The sequence below is a fragment of the Lactuca virosa genome, chromosome 4, assembly GCF_052849685.1.
Source record: "Lactuca virosa cultivar CGN04683 chromosome 4, Lactuca_virosa_CGN04683_v6, whole genome shotgun sequence".
In the NCBI taxonomy this organism is placed as follows: domain Eukaryota; kingdom Viridiplantae; phylum Streptophyta; class Magnoliopsida; order Asterales; family Asteraceae; genus Lactuca; species Lactuca virosa.
Window position 1 is genome coordinate 4,481,465 of NC_136429.1, and position 5,809 is coordinate 4,487,273.

Consider the following 5,809-nt stretch of genomic DNA (forward strand, 5'->3'; position numbering starts at 1 on the left):
TGAGAATCATCATGGGGCGTGTTCGGTAAAATTAGCTGGTAGCGAATGACTTGTAGCGTGTAGCGGGTAGCTTGTAGCGTTTTGTTAAACGCTATATGAAGTAGCATTTGGATTTGGAGCGTTTTGTTTAAACTAAACGCTAGAAGTTTGTAGTGCCGAACGAGACTTTCTGTTAAAAAATAAGCGTTTTGTCAAACGCTAGAAGCTAGAAGCTCTCAAACGCTCCGTGCCAAACATGCCCATGGTTTGAGACTAACCAAAAAAACATCTTTTTTATTGCAACGATCACCTAAATCAGTGCATTTATTTGAAATATTTATGTACAAAATTTTCCTTTTGAGTATTTATAGAAATCGTAAGCATCTTAAACGTTTGATATGTGTGTACGATATATCAATTGTGTAAGTAAACCCATTACGTAGATTGATGTCTAAGCAAGAGGATGTGAGTATATAAAGAATATAAAGATGTGTGTAACTATAAAAAGAAAACACCATAACATAAAACATTAGAGTATTAGGTATGGGCAACGGTGTTATGAAACCAACTATTGTCACCTCACATTTCAACATGTTATAACATGAAGTGGGGGTGGTGTGCATATGTTATAACTTTTTAAGAAGTAGAGAAAGAAGAAGAAAGAAAGAATTCGATTGGTTGATGAAAGCAAAAACCAATCACATTTCTCGTTTTTGTTTGTCGTTGTTACAACAAGTTGTGGCTTAACACCCCCTTAACTAGAAGGGGGGGGGGGGGTTCATCTTGTTATGACCGGGTTATGAGGTGTCACATCAGCAATAACATCACTTCTCGTTGCCCATAACATGTGCTCTTAGAGGAAATGATCAAGCAGTAAGTCGAACATTTTACAATTGAAAGAAATATAAAATTGGTGGTTAATAAACTTTGTCTCATGGTCCGAACTTAGAAAGTATGTTGCATTCTAAAAATGTTTTTTTATTAAAACTAGGAAAGGTCCCCTGCTTTGCGGGGGTTAGATGTTATCGGGTATGCATTGATTTGTTCTTTACCAGAGGTTATAAAATTTTGTGACTGTCATTGTTTGATATGTTTATAAAGTCCTTTTATGAATATAAATATGGAGTTGTTGATCAATTCCTTTGTTCTAAGAAACAATCAGAAACTTGGTAACAATCGGAAACTTAGTTGTTAATGGAAGTGATGCATGTAACAATCGGAAACTTAGTTGTTAATGGAAGTGATGCATGTAAGATATCAGAGAGGCACATAGGACTTCAAACACGTACAAAATAGAAGACAATAACTTATTTATTATTAATGTTCATTACACAGTGCATGGATCAAAGTCGTCGGTTTTACTAATGGAACGAAAACATAAGCAAAAGATTGGAGAGATCCACATGTAGTGAGTTATGCAAAAGAGGCTGTTTCACCGTATGAACGGAGCCCATCGTGTTTCACCATATTTGACGTTTAAAACTACCCAAATTCTTCAAATCATTCTACAAAATCAAAGGTCTTAAGGAGATGTTAGTCGAACTCAGATTAAATAAAAACCCACATTACGGTTAGAAAATACATACCCTTCATTCTACTATGTTCTGGACATCTTCCTTTTTGGAGATACAGAAACAAATTATATGGGTTACCTACATGAAGTTTTAAGGGTATTATTGTCAACCGGAAAATAAACATGTTTGAAGTTCCAACCATTACATTTCAGTCTTCAAACACCCACATCAATCTTTTCTTTATATATATATATATATATATATATATATATATATATATATATATATATATATATATAACCAACTTGTAACATACATAAAATATGGTCCCAAAAATTTCGTTTTAAATCATTAAATAAATGGTAGTTATCAAACATTCCATCAAAAGTGTGTATCATAGTATCCATAACAATAAAATTAGAGTAAACATCCCAGGCAGAACATCATGGTGTGTGCAATGCAGTCATCCCGAGCTCTTCCCTTTGCTACCAGAAGTACCTGAAATCAAAAATGAAAACCGTAAGCACAAAGCTTAGTGAGCTTCCCCAAACTACCACATACCATAAACATAATCACATAGTCACATATAGACATATCGTGGGCCCCGCCCCTTCATCGGGCCCCGCCCGACATCCGACAATGTCCGACATATATATATATATATATATATATATATATATATATATATATATAAAGTCTAGAATGACTATGAGTAGGAGTGTGCACCATATGGAGCAAGCTGTAGTTTTCTTGTACTACAGAGTAAGAGAAACTTCAAGAGCAGCAACTTCTCTTAGCTCCTCTTCAAGTTTCTCAATTATTGTTACCATTTATGCAAACTTTACATCGAAAACTTCTTTTACTTGATGATCAGTGTTTTTTCCACATAAATCGTTTCACTTTGATCATCAATTTGTAGCCCATTTGAAGAGTCGTCCAAGATATTCGCTTCTTTTGGTTCTCCAGGATCTTGATCATCTTTTGTAGCTTTGTGTCTTCGGTTTCAAACCTTATAGAACGTTTTCTTAGATTATTTGTTGAACTTCTATTCTTAGCTGTTTGTCAACAAAAGTTTTACAAACGTAGAAATATTATTATAAAAACAACACAAAATCATCCAACAAATATTATCAAAAGCATGCGGAAATTGTAAAAAAAATACAGAAAAAATGTAAGAAACAATACTTTTTACCATAATTCTTCAAAGCACCCTTCAATTTTCGTTTCATAGTTACGTCCTGAAATAAACATCAAAATATATGATAAGATCCATATATTAGTATTAAAATGGAGTGTAGATAAAAAGAGAGGGGGTTACCAGGTTCTTATGAAGCTAATCTACAACCACGATTAAAACCCTGTAAAAAGAAAAGAACAAATGGATAAAATTATGGATCTTTATTGTCCTTAAGTGAAGTTTTTGCATAAGTGTGCACTCAACCCTTTAAATAATGATTAACAGTCATTAAAACGTGAATTATTGTGGCTGATATGATAAAAAAATATAAAAAACAAGTAACTGTCGAACCTCATAACAAACCTGAATTGTTGAAATTGTTTGCCTCTCAATTGAAAATAATGGCGAAATTGAAGCTATACTACACATCCACATAAAAATGTCTCCAATGGAATAAGAATGTTATGCAAAATATTAAAAAAAACATACCTTGAAAAAAAGTGAATTTGAACTCGTAGAAATAGAAAGAAGATGTGCTTCAAGCATTTCATCGAGCAATCGATGTGCAGAATAAAAACTGTAACATTTTAACAACATATCATTATTTTATTTTCCTCATTCATATTATCATTTATATACTTCAATCTCATCATCAAATGATAAACATCTGAATCATACACAACAAAGATTACATACATGAAGCTTTCAAATCAGATAAAGGAGACGGCTTACCTTAATATTCTTCAATTCAACCAGATTACTTACTGAGGATGATGAAGTAATTCTAACTAATAACTTATTTTAAATTTTCAATCAACAAACATTACAAAAAGAATCTTTACTAACCTGTTAAAGGAGTTATATTGTAACACCAAAATGATAGTGATCATGCGATTGTTTCCATTTTATTGTTTCCCCAAAATACTTCCTGTAAATTTGTCCTGCATCAACTAAAAGCAAATCACCCATGGTGGTAACTGAAAAGCAAGAAACGTTAGTGGTGGTTCTGGTGGTTGGTGAATTGAACCTTTGCATCAAAAAAGAAAAAGCATAAGGTAGAAGATGCAGTTACATGGACCAAGGCGGTAGAGGCGGTGATTGTAAAGAATCGGAACTTGAGAATTTTCTTTGCAGTATCATACACGTGAGCAAACTTCAATCATATGGAGGTAGGCTATTTAGGGTTCGATCGATAGTCATATATTTGTAGAGAAAACGATCGGGGGTGTGCGAGCAGAAGCGTGGAGGCGGTGGGCATCTAGCTTCATATGTGCAAGTGTATGAACAGACGGCAGATTAAAAATTAAGCCCTAGTCGGTGCATCGTCTGAGTGGATGACAAGGGCTGTGGAGGGAGCAAAAATGAAGTGGTGCTTCGACGAAGCATAGAGCAGCGGAGAAGCCAAATATAAGTGAGGAAGGAGACCAGTACTGATGATGGAGACGAATCAGCAAAAATGGTGGCTCGATTCGGCGATAGTGCTGGTTTTGAGGGCCGTTACGGTTAGAAGTCGGAGGAGTGAGACGGTGGATACTGGATGTTTTATCTAAGAGCATATAGGTAGATGAGAGATAGGTGGTGGAACGGTGGGCATTAAACTAATCACAACTAACCCCAGGAACAGTGTCCTGGTGTTCTTAAGGGAACAAGAAATATATATATATATATATATATATATATATATATATATATATATATATATATATATATATATATATATATATGGTTAAGTTATAATGTGGATGGACAATTATTGTGTGGACAATGCTATTTTATGAGAATTACTAAAAGAATAGGTTGTTTATTAATGTGAATACGTTCAACCTCACACACTTGTTGTTATTTTAATGCATTCTCACTAATTCTTATTAATTTTTGTTCTCACACATCGTTTTTCAATTATTTTCATTCTTACAGAATAGGACTCTATAAACATTCTAACAGAATGAGAATAATTAAAAAAAAATCTATAATAACCTTATAGATGATTTAATTAGTGAGAATATATGATAATGACAATAGTTCTATAAGATTGAACGTATTCATATTATCAAACAACATATTTTCTTTGTCATTCTCACAGAATAGCACTGTCCATACGTCCGCACAATAGATGTCAATCTACATTTGAACATAGCTCTCTCTCTCTCTTTATATATATATATATATATATATATATATATATATATATATATATATATATATATATATATATATATATGATATTTTTTTGAAATATGAATGATTTTTCTGAAAGCTTATAGAAATACATGATTATTCTAAAATCTTTTTAGGAATGTGAATAAATTTTCTAAAGAAAAAATAATAATAAAATCATTGTTTTTCAAGTAAGGTGTTGCAAATGTAATAGTTTTTGTTTTTTCTAACAAATTCATAAATGTTATGTAGATAAAGTGTTACATGGACATATAATGATTTATAAATATTAAATAGATAGTGGCTATTATGGAATGGTTATCTTATTGTCTCTCTATAAATGATCATATGAATATAAATACAAACATTGGGCCTTGGGCCGATAAAAAAAATGTACTAACTATATACATATTTGTTGGGTTTTATTCAAAATAGTCCAATTATAGTCACAAAATTAGACGTAATTAACAAGGGAAGCATTTTTGTTTGAATAAACTAAATCCATTTTAGACCCACCAATGATCATTTTGCAAGAACTTAGAAAGATTAAACATAACCAAATAAGAAAAGAGTATAACAATATTTAAGACTTTGGTTCCTTTTGACAATTAGGAATCGAAGTAGAATTTCTCTATAATGTATGCATCAAACAAGCTTTAAACCACCAAAATATGCTAGTAAACACTTGTATAAAGTTGTTCTTAGGCTTTAAGACTTATACCAAATAAGTCATTAAAGAGAACCAACTTAAAGAGCCAAGAACTTGCACCAAAAGACAAGAAATGGAGAAGGGAAAAAGCCTTCATGATTTCGACAATTTGAGAGATAGATAGATAGATAGATAGATAGATAGATAGATAGAGAGAGAGAGAGAGAGAGAGAGAGAAGGAGATGAAGTCTTCTAAAAACTAGCCATTCTTTTGTCTCGTGCTTCTATTAAATAATCTCTTATATAAAAGGAGTGCTATACTTATTTATATTA

At 32.2% G+C, this 5,809-nt stretch overlaps 1 long non-coding RNA gene across 10 annotated transcripts; it reads right to left on the reverse strand.

Moving 5' to 3' along the window:
• Nucleotides 1–1,817: 1,817 nt before the first annotated feature.
• On the reverse strand, nt 1,818–4,301 carry LOC145169199 (uncharacterized). 10 transcript variants are annotated; one of them, XR_013742365.1, is made up of 6 exons: nt 3,743–4,301; nt 3,517–3,611; nt 2,812–3,247; nt 2,686–2,731; nt 2,220–2,548; nt 1,818–1,991 (listed from the first exon to the last, which is right to left on the reverse strand). It is a non-coding gene; the product is annotated as an uncharacterized LOC145169199 (long non-coding RNA). The 10 variants fall into 10 exon arrangements; XR_013742364.1 differs by having other exon boundaries at nt 3,517–3,647; XR_013742360.1 differs by having other exon boundaries at nt 2,812–2,851; nt 3,034–3,247; nt 3,517–4,301.
• Between the last annotated feature and the right edge of the window lie 1,508 nt (nt 4,302–5,809).